This window comes from Scyliorhinus canicula, chromosome 20 (genome assembly GCF_902713615.1).
Source record: "Scyliorhinus canicula chromosome 20, sScyCan1.1, whole genome shotgun sequence".
NCBI classification, from domain to species: Eukaryota; Metazoa; Chordata; class Chondrichthyes; order Carcharhiniformes; family Scyliorhinidae; genus Scyliorhinus; species Scyliorhinus canicula.
In genome coordinates, this window is record NC_052165.1 from 70100843 (window position 1) to 70123000 (window position 22158).

Below are 22158 nucleotides of genomic sequence, written 5' to 3' on the forward strand. Positions count from 1 at the left end.
TTCCTTGGTTCTCTGAAAAATGATCCCACGCAGGTCGGATTCAATTACCACCTGTTACTGGGTAGGATACGGCCTTTTGGCCAATTCATTAGTCACCAATCAACCAATCGAATTGAGTCCCACCAATCTCTCTCGCCAAAACTTCTGAGTTCTGCTGTGCGAAGACCAGCACAGTGCAACTTTTGAGTTTCCCACTTCCTCCGCTGGACTTAAGCATTAAGCATCCATGGATGAAAATGATAACTGCAAAAATAAAGGGAAATTCAGGAATCAACAGGAAGGGCCCTTTCACTGTGCTCATCTCCTTTCTTAAACCTCATCACAAACCAATCAAGTCTGGCATATGGGCTGTGGTTTCCTCCAGACTGAAAGTGCGTTGGGATTGGAATCCAGCTCGTCTACAACTGAACAACTCAAACCACTGTAATTCACAGCCAGCTCTTGTTAGATATTTCTGGGTTACAGCCAAACATTCCTGGATGAGGGATGAATTGTGAGGGTACTTGTGAATAAAAGTAGTTATGTAGAAGCTGATGTAATTTTCACGTAGGTGTTTGATTTCAAAGGAAATTATTTCATTATGGTCACTAGCATTTTTAATACTCCATTTTGCTAGTGTTTACATGCAGGATTTTTTTCAATTACAAGCCTGAAATTCCAAGTAACAATGTCTCTTTGAACTGGCACCAAGAGGTGGGAGTTTTGCCCTGAATTAAAACTATCACAAAATAGCTCTGCAGTTTTATGGTAAATCTACAAGAAAATAAGTTAACAGCTGTAGTGTGAATGGCCCTTGTTATTTAGGTTTATCTTACATTTTTTATTTGATTGGTACATATTTTGTATCAGGTCATCTCATCCGCCCAGCATAAGTGGTTATTTGGCAGCAACCTAATTACAGTTTTGGTTTTTGCATGTATATAATTTACATTCTTCCGTAGGAAACTAAACTTGCAAAAAAAGCTACATGTTGACATAATTTTATAATGATGGGTTTGACTTTTAAGTTATTTGTGAAATGAATTTCTGTCATATTAAGAATCCAATTTTTATACCATCTCTCCTCAAGATATCAACTCAATCCAAAGATACCAACAGCCCTCAGATACCCCTACCCAAGCACTTTAATGTTGCCTGTGAATATCGGCAGCCGATTCTATCTTGAGGGGATTTACAAAAAGACCAATTTTGTCTCCACTGTTGCACATGAAAACACACATACATTCCAAAATGGGTTGCTGCATATTAATCAGAAATAGGAACCATAGTTTATTTAGCACCACAGCACAGAGGTACAGGGGTCAGATATGACCTGCTTGGCTTGTCGGGCACCTGTCTACTGGTGAGCTGAATCCTCGCCTTTATATGGGGTGGATTCTACCAGTCCTGCAAGCAGTCAGAGATCTACCAGGCAGGGAACTTAATTAGGTGAGAGGGCAAAATTGAGTTTCCCAGCGTTGGGACAAACTGCAGGAATTTTGTTCCAGGAATTGAAAAATTAACGGTGGGTCGAGCTTCCCGATAAACGATGTTGGGTGTGGGCTGGTAGGGCAGCAAGGTGGCGCAGTGGGGTTAGCACTGTGGCCTCACGGCGCCGATGTCCCAGGTTCGATCCCGGCTCTGGATCACTGTCTGTGTGGAGTTTGCACTTTCTCCCCGTGTTTGCGTGGGTTTCGCCCCCACAACCCAAAAATGTGCAGGGTAGGTGGATTGGCCACGCTAAATTGCCCCTTAATTGGAAACATGAATTGGGTACTCTAAATTTTTTTTTAAAGGGTATGGGCTGGTTCAGCACAGTGGGCTAAATAGCTGGCTTGTAATGCAGAACAAGGCAACAGCGCGGGTTCAATTCCCGTACCAGCCTTCCCGAACAGGCGCCGGAATGTGGCAACTAGGGGCTTTTCACAGTAAATTAATTGAAGCCTACTTGTGACAAGCAAGTAGTTACTATTATTATTATCTCTAGTGCATGTAGTAGCATGTCATGAAGGCTCCTTAAAAAGCCACCTTGCCAGAATCAAGTTCCCTAGCCTGTCAGAAATTAGAATGCTCACTTTTACGATGGTAGATCAGTGATACGCAACCAGTGGGTATCAGCATCTTAATAATCATAAGGCAACTGAATTGCAACCATGCTCAGCTGTATTCTCCTGTCTATGGTGCAGCCCACACACAGCAGATTTGTTCCCCAAACATGGGTCTTATAACATTAAGATCAAGTTGTGGAGCTGCTGTTCATTCAGTGCCATATTCTGTCTGCTGCTGTCAGAGGCAGGGATGAAGGGAGGAAGATAGGTAGATGCCATGAAAGGGCATAGCTGGTGAACAGCAGCTAACGCATGAAACCTCCATTCTCGCGGGTGAATAGTCATGCCAAACAAGGACTCATGACATTTGTGACAATGTCTCTTAATGGAGTTATAGAATCATAGAATTTACAGTGCTGTAGGAGGCCATTTGGCTGTTTCTTTACCTTTTTTTGGTTTTCTATCCTATGATGATTGGAAAGCCTGAGCTCCTTTTTGGTTACAGACATGTAACCAAGGACTTGGAGGTTACTTTACTCTAATGTATCTTTTTAAAAAATTCTATAGTGCCCAATTCTTTTTTCCCCAATTAAGGGGCAATTTAGTGTAGCCAATCCACCTATCCTGAACATTTTTGGGTTGTGGGGGTGTGGCTCATGCAGACACAGGGAGAATGTGCAAACTCCACACGGACAGTGACTCGGGGTCGGGATCGAACCTGGGTCTCGGAGCCTCAAGGCAGCAGTGCCGTTCTTTTTTTTTAAAGTATTTTTATTCAGGTTTTGCAGAATTTTTCAATAAAGAACAGTAATAACAATAATAACAAAACTAACTGGAGTGAATATTAACATAGTGTAAAAAGAAAATGTAGAATAACAATTATATAGACATTACCCAACGTGACCCAGTCTTCCCACACCATCCCAACGAAGCACTCACCCCCTACACCCTCTCTCTCCCCCCCCCCCCCCCCCCCCCACCCCTACGGTGCCTAGCTCTATCTCTTTTTTTTAAAAATAATTTTTATTCAAGTTTTCAACAACAAATTTTATCACAACAGAGAAAAACAGTAACCCCTCCCCGCCAATACAAAAACAATAAATTAACAAGAAAAAGAAATAAGCATAAAACCATGAGAACAAACCCCCATAACGTGCCCGTAGCACCCCCCCCCCCCTCCCCCCCCCGGCTACCTTCCCCCCGATTCCCGTCCATTTTCCCCTGATTCTTGGCCACCCGACTATTCTTCCTCTTGTTCGTTGGCCGCAAACAGGTCCCGGAACAGTTGCATGAATGGCTCCCACGTTCTGTGGAAGCCGTCGTCTGACCCTCGGATGGCGAATTTGATTTTCTCCATTTGGAGAGATTCCAAGAGGTTGGACAGCCAGTCCGCAGCTCTGGGCGGTGCTGCTGACCGCCAGCCAAACAGGATTCTACGGCGGGCGATCAGGGAGGCAAGAGCGTCCGCCCTCCTCCCCAGGAATAGATCTGGCTGGTCTGAAACCCCGAAGACCGCCACTATCGGGCATGGCTCCACCCTTACCCCCACCACTTTGGACATAGCCTCGAAGAAGGCTGTCCAGTACTCCACAAGTCTGGGGCAAGACCAGAACATGTGGGCGTGGTTGGCCGGGCCTCTTTGGCACCGTTCACATCTGTCCTCCACCTCCGGGAAGAACCTACTCATACGGTTTCTTGTTAAGTGGGCTCTATGTACCACTTTTAGTTGTGTCAGGCTGAGCCTTGCGCACGTGGAGGTGGAGTTGACCCTATGCAGTGCTTCGCTCCAGAGTCCCCACCCTATCTCAATCCCCAGGTCATCCTCCCATTTATTTCTTGTTGCGTCCAATATGGTGTCAGCCCTTTCTACCAGTCGGTCATACATGTCGCTACAGTTCCCTTTATCTAGGATACGTGCGTCCAGTAGGTCTTCCAGTAGTGTCTGTCGTGGCGGTTGTGGGTACGTCCTTGTCTCCTTTCGTAAGAAGTTTTTGAGCTGCAGGTACCGTAGCTCGTTTCCCCTGGCTAGCCGAAATTTCTCTGTCAGTTCGTCCAGTGTTGCGATCCTGCAGTCCGTATATACGTCCCTGACTGTCAGTGTCCCTCCGTCGTGCCTCCACCTTTTGAAGGTGGCGTCGGTCAGTGCTGGTTTGAACCTATGGTTGTTGCAGATGGGAGCCTTGTCCGACATTTTGGTCAGGCCAAATTGCTGCCGCAGTTGGTTCCAGGATTGGAGGGTGGCTGTCACCACTGGGCTGCTGGAGTGTTTTTTGGGTGGGGACGGGAGTGCTGCCGTGGCGAGGGCCCGGAGGGAGGTCCCCATGCAGGAGGCCTCCTCCGCACTCGGCCTCTGGCTCCTGGATCCATCCCCTTACTCGCTGTTGCCGCCCAATGGTAGAATTGTAGGTTTGGGAGGGCTAGCCCCTCCCGGATTTTGTTTTTTGTAGGACCTTCTTTGGGATTCTAGCATTTTTACCCCCCCCCTTACGAATGCCATGATTAGTTTGTCCAGCGCTTTGAGATCGGAATGGATCTAAACAGGAAGAGGAACCTGGGCAGTACGTTCATTTTGATCGTCTGGACTCTCCCCGCGAGGGAGAGTGGGAGTGTGTTCCATCTTTGCAGGTCCTTTTTTACTTCCTCCGTCAGGCTGGTGAGGTTCCATTTGTGGATCCCTTTCCAGTCATGGGCTATTTGGATCCCCAGGTAGCGGAATTTGTGTTGGGCTTGTTTGAACGGCAGCCCCTTTAGTGCTGCCCCCCCCCCCCCCCCCCCCCCTCCTTGCGGGTGTAGCAGTGCCGTTCTAATGCACCTTAATTTATGAGAGCTGAATTAAATTGCACTGGTCACCTTGCTGGTGATTTGAACCTTTGTACATGCCAAACTATGCTAATATGCAGAGCCCTGGCACCAAATGCGTCCATTGACCTGAACCTTGACATTGTTACCATGCCGAGATGTTTTCATGTAACTTTGGAGCCCAGTGACTGAGAGTGCATCACCTGCTTGAGTGATTGATTGATCGATATTTATTGTCACATGTACTGAAGTACAGTGAAAAGTATTTTTGTGCGGCCAAGGGAACGTACACAGTAAATACAAAGTAGACAAAAGAATAATCGACAGAGTACATTGACAAAGGGTACATCAACAAATAATGATTGGTTATAGTGCGGAACAAGGGCCAAACAAGCACTATGGGTTGCTGAGGTGCCAATCACAGAGAACCTCCGAGTTTCTGTACTAGATGGTCTTAGCTTTAGTGCAAGACCATGATCTGTCTTTGTGGACAACGTAGCCAAGGTAAACTTTTTTTTGGCAAGGACCTTGCAGAAGCCTGTTAGAGCTGCTTCACATGGATAGTCTCAATCTTCGCCATGGTCCAGTACATAGGTCAATTATACTTTCTCTCTCCTCATGCATTAAAACCCAATGATTTCCAAAGCAATTTGGTTGCAAATCCCTTATGCAAGATCTACTGCCATCCTTGATAAGGAGACAAGCAGGCCACACAAATCTCTGTACGAGGTCTGACAAAGGCTTCAGTCAACTTCTTAAATCTTACACTCAAATTCCTCTTACAGTCAAGTTTAATGTGCCCATTGCTCTTTACTTGCTGTCTTCACCTGCATGGTAACTCAAAATGATAAATCACCAAGGAAAGTCATTGAGCAATGATCGTGTCCACCACATCTTCCTCCAGATATGTAGGGATGCCTTCTAGGTTTCTACTTCTTTCAGCTCTGAAGCTGCATCTACAGTGTTATTTGCCATTCATATAGCAGACTTATTTCCCCTCGAGTACTCATGGTATCCCACATCGCACAGCAGCAGAAGATGCAATGATCTCAATGAACAGATTTTTAGAGGTCACAACATGGTGAACTGCAAGTAATGGCTTGCATGATGCATGGCCAGGCAGCACATTCAACAACTGATGGCCAACAACTCATGCACAATAAAAATGATTAAGTAATCATTATATTGATAATATGAGGCAGCACGGTGGCGCAGTGGTAGCACAGCTGTCTCACGGCGCTGAGGTCCCAGGTTCGATCCCGGTTCTGGGTCACTCTCCGTGTGGAGTTTGCACATTCTCCCCGTGTTTGCGTGGGTTTCGCCCCCACAACCCAAAGATGTGCAGGCTAGGTGGATGGGCCACGCTAAATTGCCCCTTAATTAGAAAAAATAAATTGGGTACTACCCTAAATTGTTTTTAAAAATATTGATAATCTGAGGGAACTGAATCAATAGAAGTTTATGATCAGACTTGGGTGAGGGCCCACGTTCCAGATGCTTTAATGCCTGCAGTTGAAGCAACTAGCAGCTTGATGCAATCCAGGAGACTTCCAAATAATGAAAGTGAACATATATTTACAAGTGCCAAAACTATATACAATGATTGTACATCCATGCCACTTGTGTGCCTCTTCATCTTTTATTGCTTATGCTACACCTAGGTGCAGTCCTGACATCTGCAGCTGAAAAAGTGGTAGCCAGCTGACCTTTCTGTCCTGTTAACTGTGAGGACTTTGGTGTGCATCTTCTGATGGCCCAAGCCCTAGGGGAGCCTGCTTAGGTTTCCTGATCATTTGCAGGTGCACCCTTCTTGTCGTGAACTGCTGGAGGTAACAGAGGGAGGTGGAGCAGCAGGGCACCCCTGGAGATGAAACACAGCAGGTCATTCATCCTTTTTCTGCAATGCTGGGTGTTTCTGCGTTGGGCGCCAAAGGCGCTAATCTCCGTTGCGACCTCCATCCAGGGCTTCTTTGCCACCTGCTGCCATGCTGAGGCAACAGCACCTCCCGCCTTTCCTGGACAACCTGGTGGAGAGTCTCTAGGAGGGCTTTGGTGAACCGTGAGGCCACACATGTTTACTTTTTTATTACATCCTGAATGAGAAATCCTGAGCTCATGCAGTGACTGTCCTTTAAATATGATGTGCGGATCTTCAGCCCCATGAGATAACGACTTAATCCCAGTGAAAAATTTGCTGCGCTCTGTACAGATGCAAAAGTAATGAACTGAACAGTGCAAGTTCAGCCATCCTGTCCTTCAGCGGAAAACATTCTGACTTGCACTGCCCCCACAAAATTTCGACTGGAAGATTCCACCCATAGTCTCACACAGTTATACAGAAGTAGGAGCAAAGGTATAAATTCACAGTTGTTCTCAATTAGTTTAAAAAATAATAATTTTAGAGTATCCAATTTTTTTTTCCAATTAAGGGGCAATTTAGCATGGTCAATCCACCTTTACTGTTTTAATAAAAAGATATGGTCAATTCACCTACCCTGCACATTTTTTTGGGTTGTAGGGTTGAGACCCACGCAGGCAGGGGGAGAATGTGCAAACTCCACGCAGACAGTGAACCAGAGACGGGATAAAACCTGGGATCTCAGTGCCGTGAGGCAGCAGTGCTAACCACTGTGCCACCATGCCATCCCGTTCTGAATTTGAATTGTGCAAACTGTAAAGCCCCAAATAAATTTCAAATGTGTTATAGCTGGCATTAAAATATACCAGTCAGGAAATCGAATCTTAAAATTCTCCAGGAAAAAACAGTCCTCCTCACTTTTCAGAATGCTTTAGAGTCCAGAGGTTGGAAATGGATATGTAGGTGACAGCATCGTCATCGATAAAAATCAATAGAGTTGTTGTTACACTCTTTAAAGATAGAGGAAAAAGAGGTCACATTTCCCACAGAAGTGCTCAGTGAATTCCTCTCCAAGACCCTCCTCCCCAGTGTAAAATTGCTACCAGGTTGGGAACCCGGAGGAAATCCCTTCCATGCAATGTTATGCTCCCCCACTCCCTCTTCAGAACCCATTGGGTGGGGGATGGGAAAGGTAAACTTTTAAAATTAAATTCTATGTGTCGAGTAGCCACAAGCTGGCTCCTCACATTTATTGATTGATTGATTTATTGTCACAGGCACCGAGGTACAGTGAAAAGTATTTTTCTGCGGTCAAGAGAACGTACACAGTACGTACATAGCAGACAAGAAGAGTAGACGACAGAATACATTGACATTCCTTAGTCCTGCAACAAGACTTGTAACCCAGTTTTGCTATTATAATGGATGTCGATTTAGTGGAGTTTATTGCAAAAGACAGGTACAATTGCAGTTCAAGATGGGGCGGCCCAATGGCGCAGTGATTAGCACTGCTGTCACATGCCGCTGACAACCTGGTTTCGATCCTGGCCCCAAGTCATTGTCCGTGTGGAGTTTGCGCATTTCTCCCTGTGTCTGCGTGGGTCTGACCCCCACAACCCAAAGATGTGCAGGGTAGGTGGATTGGCCATATCCTTTTCATTAAAACAGTAAATTGCTCCTTAATTGGAATTTTAAAAAAAATGCAGTTCAAGAATACACCTCTGATGCTCTCGCATCTGTCCCATAATATAACTGGGACAGGTGAAAGAGTTTGTTACTCCAGCAGCCAAAAGCATCTCCCACTAAAAGTGGCTTTGCAGTGTAAACAAATGACAAGCTACAAACTGGCATCAATTATATAAATGGCTCTTTGCGCGCAGCTGTCAGCACTGGACAAATCCTTTGTTTGAAATCTTTAGTTGCTGCTGCATGCCTGAGGGGTCCACTTGTGTCAAACATGGCTAATGCAAGCAAGCAATGTCTTTTATTTCACTCATCCTCTGTTCCCTGTCTCATCCTCATCCTTCGGTTAATGTATAGGCAGGGTGGTTTCCTTTATGCTGAATTACTCACTTTTAACATTCAATGATGGATGCCACTCTCTACTTTGTGGGCAGTCAGAGTGGAAATGTTTGGGAATCAGTCCTCTACAGTGGTTTTGCGCAACAGGTGGCCCTAAATTGAGAGTGCTTTTGGAATTAGGGTGCTGTTGTTTCTCACCAAACATATCCCAAGGTGCATCTAACAAAAGCAGTCTCCCATTTCCAGTTGCCTACAGTCATAAAAGTTATAAAGGCATTTACTTTTTCTGTGGCCCACCTGGATGTGCGATTTGCAAGTACATAGGCTGGGACATTGTCAGGGATCTCACCCATTGCTCAGAGAACTGGCCACCAGGGTGCCATGTTGCCCAGGTGGTATCAGGGATGCCAGGGTACTACCATGACCAGAGCCCGACTGCCCGGTGGACCCCTGATCACTTGAGAGACACCCCCACCCAAGTGCCGTTACGTCTTCTCCAGTGCACCTGGTCAAGTCTCTGAGGCGAGACCATTCAATCGCATGCCTTGAGTAATTCCGGAGCAGACATACTCAAGTGAGCCTAACTGCTGAATCTGTACTGTATCAATGAAAAAGCCGTAGAACTTCCTGGATTTACTGGTACGATTTGAATCCCATCACAACTCCCACAAGTCTCCATGTGAATGAAAGTGAGTTATTTGCTCTTTGCAAATCTTATCATCAAGCACAGGCTGCAGTTCAAAATTGGAGGTTTGCATTGAACTATTATCAACAGACTGGTGACAACAAATCACTTGGTGACCCCTGGTAAAATCTCTATGCTTAAAATAGTGTGGTCAAAATCAAATACATAATTCCCCACCATTGGGTGCAATTATTAATGTAAAAAAGCCTGTATTACATAAAATTTTCTTGGTACAGTGAACCTCCTCCATTTAAAAGAGAAGAATTTTATTCTGTTTCTTTTTAGCAAATTATAATCCTCAGTTTGCCGTGTATAACAGAAGCTGTGGCATCCGATATAGGCCATGGAAATGGCGGGTCTTATGTTTCAGTGTTGCTGGACCTGAAATGCAAAATGATGCCTCCTGGTGCCTGAAATAACTGTTGTAGAGCGTCTATTCTATTAAAACCTCTGGGCAGTCACACAGCTGGTGTTATAAAGAAGGAATTGCTGCCTGGAGCCGTCCTGCTGAATTACAAGAAAGAAATCAGAATGATTTGCACTTTAAACTCCTAATGAAAGGCTTGTTTTCCATTATATTGTACAATTCAATAGGTATCCATATAATATATCAGCTATTAACACCTCTGATTACCCACACAGTACACTTCTACCTTACATCAACATTTTACGTACTGACATAACAGTAGCTATCTAAACTTTGGGACATGGTAAGGGAGAGAGAGAGAGGGAAAGAAAACGCCTGTTTAGGAAACGAGTTGTAAGAATTCATATGTTAATGACCTCTTCAGCATCTGTAGAGACATGTTAAATTATTCTGGCACAATGCTACAGACTTGCTGACATCACTGTTAATTGTGAAGTAAGATGATTACAGAGGGTCATGGATAGACATTCATTCAGTCTTTGTGTGTGTGTGTGCATGGAAAGGCTGTCAGTAACAGAAGGAAGTTTACTTTAGTTACTGGAGCCTTTGTCTCTCCATAGTATCTCATAAACAGTCCCTGAGTCATCAGCAACCAGTGTCCAGGAGCAGATAAGGATAAGGGAAACATTCTTCAAGGAATGAGGTAAGACACACCAGGCCCACAACCTGGCCAGCTATTCTGAGAAGTCTTTTTAAACCAGTTAAAGAATTTGGCTTTTACTGTGGTATGTGCATTGCTGTTTTTACAGCATTTATGGTCAGACTCAGTGCTATGTCACAAGATTGTGCTTGGGGTTTAACACGATTACTGGTTTAATGGCATGACAGAGTTAGCAGGGATTAAAGGCATTAATGCTGGTAAATTGATATTATTTTACATTTATTGCAATATATGAATCTCCAATATATTTAAAAGATGGGGCAGATTTATTTTCCTAAAGAGCAGTTTCAGCATAAAAAAAGAGCATCAGGAAGAATGAGTAAGCCTTATCCTGTAGATCAAATTGAAATATAAGACTGCAAGTGAAGGAATGGAATTTCACTTGAAAGGCTTTGTGTGCAGGAGACTTTTCAGTTGCTAAAAGAGGAATATAATTTTTTTGCAGCAGCAGGGACAAGAAAAGATTCTCTTCAAATGTTCTGAGATGTGTTTTATAATGGTCCCCGGTGTGTTTGATGTGGGTTAGAAGAGTCTCTCCATGTTGTTGTGGCTCAGAGGGAGTGGTGTAAGGTTCACTGCATGTGCTGGAGCCCAAAGGAAGTTGATAATGCTGGTTGCCATCTGGGTTTGCCGGGTTTTTTTCTTCCCCAGTGTGTTTTCCCAACGCCTTCATATAAGGGGGCTGGTAAGCTGGTGACAACATGAATATGGATGTTTCAGCAGTTGTTGTATAAGCTTGCAAGTTTATCACAAGAGTTACCGAGCAAGCAGAGAGTGGATCATATTCTGCGCAGGGGAGTCAGCTGTCTTTAAGTGTGAAGGCTGCTTGCTGCTCGCTCAGCAAATCACAGGACTTAATAGGAAGAAAGTGGGAACTATTCAGCGGTCTTTCAGCTGTAGTTAGTCACAGAAGGAATGCTTCGCTGGCTCTGACGGTAAGATTTCAAAAACGTCCTTTGGCTTTCCGTAGCAGATATGCAACATGACTTCGGTATTCTTTGTAAGGTACTGTGCTGAATGGATGTAAGAATTTACATGGACTTAATCGATTGTCAAATGTTGCTAAATTCTGAAACAATGCTTTGTTGTTTCTGTGATTTGGAAATCGGAGGTCTCGGAAAACTCACGTTGTCAAAGTCTGTGGAAGAGCCTTTCCTCAGCTCCTTTAATTGTGCGCAGAGCCGATTCTCCGCTTAATTGCATGTTGGTAATGACAGGGAGATTGGCAGATAGTGTGAGTGCGGAGGGGGGAAGGCATCCAGCCGATACTTGCCTTCAGCTTCCTGGGTTATGCTGCACACTTTCGCAGTTTAAGGGACAGTCTGCTACTTATCGGGAGACTTTTTTTTTGTTTTAAACTGAACTAACTTGCCACTGGGTAAGTTGATACAGGTTCGCTTTGTGTCAGCAAGAGTCACTGGGCACAGACAACCAGCTGACTTGCCAGGTGGTCTGTTCCAAGACTGACTAGACTGCTCTCTTGAGTAAGTATTGGCAGAGATTTGGCCTTGAAATTAGAAGTTAAAGGAAGGAGTTCAACTGGCATTGTGAAGCACCGCCCCTCGAATGCACTTCAGGGGTTTCTACTGTGGAAAGAACGGAAAATTCATAGCATTTGTGGGCTGTCATTGTGTTGTGGCTGCGTATATAACGGGCAAGATCTCCAGTCTTTTGCACTGAATGGAGGAGTTATAAAATGAAGTGATTTAGCAAAAGAAAAAGTTCAATATTTGTCTGGTAGAGCTATTTTAAGTTGTTTTTGTGCAAGCTAAAAAGTAAAACCTGCATTTTTGAAAAAGTATAATGCAGGAATCCAAAAGCAATGGTTGGTGGATGTAAAGTACTTGAGTAATTTTGCACAGACTTGTACTTAAGAAACAGATAATCCAGTTTAATTTTTAGTTTCTAATAATTTCCCCTTTCAAATTCTAAATTTGTTTTCATCAATAAGATTGAAGCACAGCAAGCTAGTTGTTCTATACATACCCGGATTATCTATCCAGTGAGTGTGCTGAGAAGAGCAGACCTTCAGCCCAAATATAAGATTTAGTAGTTTGCGAGTCTTATGTTTTCCTCTTCCTAATTTTCCAATTTCTCTCCTAAAGTCACCAACTCTTGCTGGCTTGCAGTTTCGTGGATGCTGACCCACCCTCCTGTACCATATGCAGGGGGAGCCATTATTCATCTGTGAATATTTGACTGGCACATACATCACGGCTAAGCCAGAATGGGTATTCATCTGACATCAAATCATAAGTACTAGCAATCAAGATTGCTGATCAAGAGCAAAGGAATCTTTGCCTATCTTAGCTTAAGGGAACTGCAGTGAAATTGAAGGGTTTCCAATGTAAGAGTTGGCTCAGTCTTCAGACTATCATCAGGTTAACATGCCTGAATTTGCACTGGTGTTAAACCAATCCCTGAGAAGTGTAATCTTTCCACCAGTGTGTCTTTCAAAAACAATTATCAAAAGAAACACTTTACCTTCCATACCATGCATTTGTCTACCAGTATTTTTAATTTTGTTTTCTAAAGATTAAAGGGTAAATCTTGCAAGTAAATCACAAGGGAAGTGTCTGGATACATTAGATTGTTTATGAAAGGAACGTCCAGTGCAGCACAGTGGCGCAGTGGGTTAGCCCTGCTGCCTCACGGCGCCGAGGTCCCAGGTTCGATCCCGGCTCCGTGTGGAGTTTGCACATTCTCCCCGTGTTTCGCCCCCACAACCAAGATGTGCAGTGTAGGTGGATTGGCCACACTAAATTGCCCCTTAATTGGAAAAAATGAATTGGGTACTCAAAATTTTTTTTTAAATGAAAGGAACGTCCATGATCTAAGTTGCCTTATATTTAAGGTGTACTCAAAAATATATTAATTAATCTGTCACTAGGTCTATTAAAAGCCAGTCACTTGACAAGTTTCATTTAAATGTGACTTCAGTGAACCAAAACAAGTGTCTAACTATCTGATTTCACTTTAGAAATTCAAACTGACACTATCCAAATTACCAATTGACATTTTTTCCCAATGTCAGGTCACTGTGTAGCAAAGTATTTATATTGTACGCTTAATATATAGTATAGTTCATTAGAGTAAGCTTTTATTTAGTCTTCAAAATAGCCAAAGACTTTAGCACTTACTGTTCTGAGGTGATCGTTGCCAAGGGTTTCCTCACACTTATGTTAAAGCCTGAGTTTGTTAAATACCACACCGTCCTGTTGGCTTCTCAAATACCTATCAAGTGTCCCTACTAAAACCTGTTTGAAGCCGAGTTCGTAAAGTGCAACAAAGGAACATGTTGTTCGGGAGCCAACAGGTGAGAGAGTGTAACCTGAGCGCATGTATGTATTGGAATACGGTTTATTGCTGACACCGCCTTACCGTCTGGAAAAAAAAGGACTCTGAATAGTGTCTATCCATTTGAAATTTTACTTCCACGAACCCTTTCAAATAAAACTATCTGAATACAAAAATATTTTTGGCAACCATAAGCAATACATTCTTATTTCTGTTGCTTGTTGAAATTACAACTGTAAAGTCCTATTGACTTGAAATATACAGGAATATCAGCAATTTTCTTTTTCTGAATCAGTGATAATTCATGACCTTTAATGCTGTTTCTCCATTAATTGTTAAAATTCTTTCACAGGATGTGAGCGTCACTGGCTAGGCCAGCATTTATTGCCCATCCTTAATTGCCTTTGAGAGTGCATTTGTGAGCTGCCGCCTTGAACCACTGCGGTCCATGTGGTGTAGGTACAGCCACAGACTCAGGAGGTGCATTACTTGCTGTAGAGTTCCCAGTCTTTGATCTGCTCTTGTATTCAAAGCATTTATATAAATGGTCTAGTTCAGTTTCGTCAATAGTATTTCCCAGAGGATGGCAGGGTAGTGCAGTGGTTAGTACTGCTGCCTCATGACACCAAGGACCCAGGTTTGACCCCAGCCCTGGTTCACTATCCGTGTGGAGTTTGCACCCCCTCCGTGTCTGCGTGTGTCTCACCCCCACAACCCAAAGATGTGCAGGGTAGGTGTATTAGCCAAAAGGTTATCTCCAGGATGTTGGTAGTGGGGATTCAGTGTGTGAAATGACACTGAATGTCGAGGGGAAATAGGAGTACGAGTGGGTCATTCGGCCCTTTGAAACAGATCATAGCTGATCAGCTACCCCTGCTATTTTTCCCCATTATCCCCATCTTCCTTGATGTAGAAATCTAGCTAGTTCTGTTTGCACATGCTCAATTAATGAGCTTGCACATCCCTCTGGAGTAGCGAATGCCAAAACAAGTGAAAAAATTTGTCCTGGTCTCAGTCTTCAATGACCTGCCCCTCATTCTGAGACTGTACCCTGGTTCAAAACTCAACAGCCAGAGGAAACATCCAGTCTACATCTATTTTGTCATGCCCTATTTAAAAAAGAAAATGTTTAGGGTGGCATGTGGCGCACTGGTACTGCGGCACTGAGGACCCGGGTTCGAATCCCGGTCCCAGGTCACTGTCCGTGTGCAGTTTGCACATTCTTCCCATGCCTGCGTGGGTTTCACCCCCACAACCCCAAGATGTGCAGGTTAGGTGTAGATTGGCCAGGCTCAATTGCCCCTTAATTGGAAAAAATGATTGGGTACTATTGAACAAAAAAAATTAATGTTTCAATGAGATCCTCTTTCTTGGTTCGAAACTCGAAAGCAGATTTTCCCAAACCTTTCCAGTCACTGAACCACTTTGACCTCACAAGAGTACTGACAAACGCCAAGGAAATATTCTTATTATGTTGAAGAGTTAAACCACAAGAAATCGATAAGTTTTTGTGCAATAAACTAACAGACTTTTCTTCTACTTTTAAGTATACATTTATTATAATTAAAAAGCTCTCTTATTCAACAAAGACTTGCCTTTGGCGACTCAGGAGGTGTGTTATTGGTAGAATTCCCAGTCCCTGATCTGCTCTTGTAACAAAGCAATTATATGAATGGTCTAGTTCAGTTTCATCAATGGTAAGCCTTATGTTTTTAAAATAAATTTAGAGTATCCAATAATTTTTTTCCAATTTAGGGGCAATTTAGCGTGACTAATTCACCTACCCTGCACCTCCTTTTGGGTTGTGGGAGTGAGACACGCAGACACGGGGAGAATGTACAAACTCCACACGGACAGTGGCCTGGGGCTGGGATTATACCCAGGTCTTCAATGCCGTGAGGCAGCAGTGCTAACCACTACACCACCCTTTTTCTTATTTTTAATGGAAGAAGCGATGCTCCTGCTTTTGATCACAAATTTGTTTAATATGAGCATTATTGCTGGAGAGCTGAATGCTGATATCAGACGCACAGACTCACCCAAAATAAGCATACACACGCTTACTCTCTCTCATACACATGCATCTCTCTGTCTCTCGCGCACACACGCAAACCCACCTCTCTCTCCCACCCCCCCCCCCCCCGTCACACATGTCCATCTCTCTCTCTCTCTCTCTCTCTCTCTCTCTCTCTCTCTCACCTACCCACCCTCTCTACCCAACTCTCCCTCTCTACCCACCTCTCCCTCTCTACCCACCTCTCCCTTATCCACCCTCCCACCTCCCCCTTTGCCCGCTCCCTGCCTCGGACGTCTAATCTCAGATCCCATTCTCTCAGTCCCCAAGCCTTTCATACTCTCGGCCACTGTTTCTCCAGACTTCAGTTTCTCAGCCCCTCCGGCCTCTAGAACTCCTAGCCTCGGACTCTCAGCTCCTGTTTCCCTGGCCTTATGACTTCTGGCCAAAGCCTCTCCTCCACCCTGTGGCTGTGGGCCTCATTGTTCCGCTGTCCGGTCGCCTTCACTCTTGCCCTGTCTTTGCTGTTATTTCTAACTTGTCCAATCCGAGACAGGCTTTTCAATGAATTGGCTGCTGTTAGGCCCTCAATAGCCAACAAAGTGAAAACTGCCTTTGATTGGACAAGCTGGTTTTCTCAACTGTTGGACCTACTGTGGAACCCCTGAATAAGTATAATGGAACCCCCAGTATTCCGCAGAACCCAATGTGGGAAACATTGCTCTGGTGAATACAGGTCCAGTTTCCTCAATCCCTCTTCATAAAACTATCCCACCATCCCAACGATTAGCGCTGGTTGACCCCATTGCACTTCCTCTATGGCAAGTACATCCTTCCTTAAATAAGGAAACCAAAACTGTGAACAATACAGCAGGCGTGGTCTCACCAAGGCTCTAAGCAATTGCAATATGACATCTTTATCCTGTACTCAAATCTCCTTGCAGTGGAGACCAACATACAATTTGCCTTCCTTTTTTTGTATAAATTTAGAGTACCCAATTCATTTTTTTTCCAATTAAGGGGCAATTTAGCGTGGCCAATCCACCTAGCCTGCACATCTTTGGGTTGTGGGGGTGAAACCCACGCAAACACGGGGAGAATGTGCAAACTCCACATGGACAGTGACCCAGAGCCGGGATCGAACCCGGCGCCGTGAGACTGCAGGGCTAGCCCACTGTGCCACCGTGCTGCCCTCCGATTTGCCTTCCTAATTGTTCACTGCACCTGCATGGTAGTTTTTAGTGATTAAGGAGAATAATAAATAAGGAGACTCTCCTTTAGACATCATGCTTCCCAATATCCCACTATAATACTCTGCATTTCTGTTTTTTTCTACCAAAGTAGATAACATCACACTTATTCAGGCAGCATGGTAGCGCAGTGGTTAGCACTGCTGCCTCATGGCGCTGAGGTCCCACATTCGATCCTGGCCCTGTCTGTGTGGAGTTTACACATTCTCCCCATATTTCCGTGGGTTTCACCCCCACAACCCAAAGATGTGCTAAATTGCCCCTTAATTGGAAAAAATTAATCGGATACTCAAAATTTACTTTTAAAAAAACATCACACTTATTCCCAGGGTCCCGGATTAGATTCCCAGCTTGGGTCACTGCCTGTATGGAGTCTGCACATTCTCCCCGTGTCTACGTAGGTTTCCTCCGGGTGCTCCGGTTTCCTCCCACCAGTCCTGAAAGACGTGTTTGTTAGGTGAACTGGACATTCTGAATTCTCCCTCTGTGTACCTGAACAGGTGCTGGAATGTGGCGACTAGGGGCTTTTCACAGTAACTTCATTTGAAGCCTAGCTTGAAGCTAGGAAGATTATTATTTTACACATTACATTGCATCTGCCATTTTCTTTTTAAAAATAAATTTAGAGTACCCAAATAAGGGGCAATTTAGCGTGTTCAATCTATCTATCTTGCACATCTTTGGGTTGTGGGGGTGAAACCCACGCAAACAAGGGGGGAATGTGCAATCTCCACACGGACAGTGACCCAGAGCTGGGATCGAACTTGGGACCTCGGTGCCGTGAGACTGCAGTGCTACCACTGCGCCACCATGCTGCTCCCATCTACCATTTTCTTGACTATTCACTTAGCATGCCGATATCCCCTTGAAGTCTCCTTGCATCCTCCTCACAACTTACTGTCCCATCTAGTTTTGTGTCATCAGCAAGTTGTAAATATGCTGATATTTGGTCCTCACATCCAAATCATTGATATAGTTTGTGAACACAAGTGGTCACAATAATGATCCTTACCATCCTGAGAATGATCCATTTAATCCTACTCTCTGTTTTCTGTCTGTTAACCAATTCTCAGTCTACACCAATGTATTATTCCTGATCCCATGTGCCCTAATTTTGTTGACTAACCTCCTGTGTGGAACCTTATCAAAAGCCTTCTGAAAATCCAAATACATAAACCTGCTGATCCTCCTTTAGCTATACCACAAGTAACATCATTAAAAAAATTCCCGATAGGTTTGTCAAACATGGTTTCCCTTTCATAAATCCATGCTACCTCTGCCTAATCACATCATTATTGTCTAAGTGTCGAGTTATTCTTTGCAATAGATTCTAATATTGTCCCCACTACTGATGTCAAACTAACAGGTCTTTAGTTCTGTTTTCTTTCTTAAATAGTGGGGTTACGTTTGCTGCTTTCCTGTCTTTTTAAAAATTAATTTAAATAGTGTGGGCTTCACAGGCCAGCCCAGTATTCATTGCCCATCCCTAATTGACCTTGAGATGGTAATTGTGAGCTTATCTTATCGCTGCAGACCATGTGGTCTAGGTATACCCATAATGTTGTTTGTGAAGGAGTCCCAGGATTTTGACCAAGTAATGGAACAACAATATAGTTCCAAATCTGAGCGGCACGTGCCGATAGTGCAGTGGTTAGCAATGCTGCCTACGGCACCGAGGACCCAGGTTCGATCCAGGCCCCGGGTCACTGTCCATATGGAGTTTGCACATTCTTCCCTTGTCTATATGGGTCTCACCCGACAACCCAAAGATGTGCAAGGTAGGTGGGTTGGCCACACTAAATTGCCCATTAATTGGAAAAAAATAATTGGGTACTCTAAATTTATTTAAAAATATTTAGTTCCAAGTCAGGATTATGTGAGGCTTGAAGGGGAACTTGGACGTGGTGGTGTTCCAATGCATCTGCTGCCCTGTCCCCCTAGGTAACAAGTGTGGGCTTGGAAAATCAAAGGAGACTTAGTGAGTTCCTGCAGTGCTTCTTGTAGATGGTACACGCTGCTGCTGCGCATTGGTGGTGGAGGGAGTGGATGTTTTTGGAAGGGGTGCCAATGAAGTAGGTGTTTTGCCCTATGGTGTCAAGATTGTTGTGTTGTTGGAGCTGTACTCATTCAGGCAAAGGTGGGTTATTCCTGAACCTTCAGGACGCCGATGCTCTGCTCCATGACGCCCCTGGTTGCTGCATGTGCATCATTGTAACGTTTCTCTGCATCGGTCTGGGGCCATCGGACAAGTGGCATTAGCCATGACCCCAGCGGATAACCCCATCGCCCAAAAACCAATCCCTTTCCCAAGGGAGCGCCTCAAAGGTGTCGGGCACCGACAAATGCGTCTTGCATGCTGCCTGGATATCGGGTGCAGAATCTCTCGTTTAAATGATGTTACATTAACAGTGTCTGTGATATTTTAGAACTGCACGATGTGCAGATGGTAATAACAAACCAACTGTGCATTCATGGTGTGGAAGTCCTTCCAGTTGATGAATGGCATCCCATCATGTGCTGCTGTTCGTAGGGTCTCTGGATCAAGATTTGTCTGTCACCTTGACGGCCACCAGGAATGGTTGTCCTCTCCCTTTTATCCCGCGTTTCCAGAGGCACCATCATCTGGCATAGCTGTCGCACGGTCTCCCTGCTCAGCTATCGTCGTCGGCAACACACTTGGTCCGGCAGGTCCTCTAAGGCGAAGCCCTGCTGATAAACACAAGGCCTGATGCGGCTCCTCCTTCCCACTGCCTCCTCAGCCTGTTCGACAGCTGGCTCTCCAGCCTCAATGGTCGATCTCTGCTCCTCTGGGTCTGCAGGATCCTCCTCAAGCAGCTCCTGTTCGTGCATAAGACCATAAGACATAGGAGCAGAATTAGGCCACTCTGCCCATCGAGTCTGCTCCACCATTCAATCATGGCTGATATTTTTCTCCTCCCCATTCTCCTGCCTTCTCCCCATAACCTGAGTGCAGCCTGAGTAGATTCGCAAGGGCCGCCGCGGTCAGGCAGACCATTTCTGGCTGGACTCCGAATTCCATATGTTAGCATGGTGAAGACTGCAGGGTCCATCCAGGTCCAGCGGGCTACATGATGGCCTGGGCTTGCGCTGCGGCCCCTGCCCCGCTTTTCTTACCCCGACATTCTACCTGCCTCACTCTAACCGCACCACCTGTCTCTGCTGGCAGGGGTTCCAGTAGCTGATGTTACCTATGTGATACATCTGTGGCCCCTGTGGGGCCTTCTTGGATGGGCCATGTGATACCCCACCAGTGGGGTGGCACTGGTTGTGGGGGGGTGGGTGGGAGTGGAGTGAGCAGACACCCCGGTCCCAGGGAGACACGTTAAACCCACGGCCCATCTCCTGGTTGTCCCCGGCTATTACTAGTCCAGTGAAATTACCACTATGCCACCATTTCTGGATCAAGATTTGGAACTGGATTTTCAATCAGATGTGGGAAATGAAAATGGAGGCTAGTTCTTATCCTGTAAAGTGTGCTTTTGGTATGCCTACTGCAGTTTTCAATTTTCCTGGCAATTAAGGACTAGGAAGCAAGCTTGCTGTTCAAAAAGGGGGATGGCAGGTGGGCTCCCAGCACTGAGTAGCCATGGGAGGCCCACCAGCACTCGGTGATCAGCGATCCCACTGAGTAGCCATGGGAGGCCCACCAGCACTCGGTGATCAGCGATCCCACTGAGTAGCCATGGGAGGCCCACCAGCACTCGGTGATCAGCGATCCCACTGAGTAGCCATGGGAGGCCCACCAGCACTCGGTGATCAGCGATCCCACGAACCAAAGTGGGATCTGAGCATGGAAACTGCTGATCTCAGCATGGAGACTGCAATGGCGATGGTCAGTGTTAATTGTTTTTACTTCTTAAAGTGCCACAGCTGCGGCTGCTGGTCATCCCAGGAGGGGTAACCCCTCCAGGATCTTGTCATGTGGCTGTTATGGGTCAGAGGGTGAATCGGGGAGGGGATTATTCACTTTATCTTTGATTCCCTTGTACTTCTACCCTGAGCGTACATCTACCCTGAGCATATCATGTTGACCTGAAGGACTGATGACATTGCCAACCGTAAATCACAATTGCTGTGGCAACCAGGCTTTAGTCGGCTCATTCATTGAAGATAATTGCGTCCTTATTTAAAATAGCTTGGGGTCGGAGGATGTTGCGAAATCTAGCAGAGTGCCCAGCAACATGCCCACTCATCTCCAATCTCTTTCCATTTGAAAATCCAACCCATGGAATATCATGAGGGTGAGGGGCCATTAACTGGTGAAAAACCAAGAAATCATATTTTTCTCGTTAAGAAGAATTTCACCAGCACGGCGGCACAGTGGATAGCATTGCTGCCTCACGGCGCCAAGGTCCCAGGTTCGATCCCACCTCTGGATCAGTGTGAAGTTTGCACGTTCTCCTCGTGTTTGCGTGGGTTTCAGCCCCACAACCCAAAGCTGGGTGGATTGGCCACACTAAATTGCCCGTTAATTGGATAAAATGAATTGGGTGCTCTAAATTTAAAAAAAAAGAAGAATTTCACCGCCATGGGGCTGCACTACAGACTGAGTTTAGCAGGGTTCTGGTAGAAGGTTTAATCCACAGGATCATCCTCATGTTAGGCAGTGATTCACTGAGGCACAGCAAAAAAGTATATTTAAAATGAGGGGATCAATACAATAATGCAAATAACACCATGTTATGGTCAGCACAGTAGCATAGTGGTTAGCACAGTTGTTTTACAGCTCCAGGGTCCCAGGTTTGATTCCCAGCTTAGGTCACTGTGTGGAGTCTGCACGTTCTTCCCAGGTTTTCTCCCGGTGCTCCGGTTTCCTCCCACAGTCCAAAGCTGGTTTAACACACTGGGCTAAACAGCTGGCTTGTAATGCAGAACAATGCCAGCAGCGTGGGTTAATTTCCCGTACCGGCCTCCCCGAACAGGCACCGGAATGTGGCGACTAGGGGCTTTTCACAGTAACTTCATTGAAGCCTATTTGTGACAATAAGAGATTATTATTACTAAGATGTGTAGGTTAGGTGGATTGGCCATTCTAAGTTGCCCTTGGTGTCCAAAAGGTTGGGTGGGGTTACTGGCTTACGGGGATAAAGGGGGTGG

The 22158-nt window shown here is 45.1% G+C and overlaps 1 protein-coding gene across 10 annotated transcripts in view; it reads left to right on the top strand.

Moving 5' to 3' along the window:
• Positions 1 to 22158, top strand: part of prickle1b (prickle homolog 1b) — a 193933-nt gene that overhangs the window by 121114 nt on the left and 50661 nt on the right. For 3 of the 10 annotated variants that reach the window (XM_038780074.1, XM_038780082.1, XM_038780077.1), the window contains one exon: positions 10379 to 10461. The exons of 4 other annotated variants lie outside the window; for them this stretch is intronic. The gene's annotated coding sequence lies outside the window, so the exon portion shown is untranslated. Of the gene's footprint in view, positions 1 to 10378; positions 10462 to 11106; positions 11415 to 11944; positions 11964 to 22158 lie in introns of those variants that run through there. 3 more of the 10 variants (XM_038780083.1, XM_038780076.1, XM_038780078.1) reach the window with 3 other exon arrangements.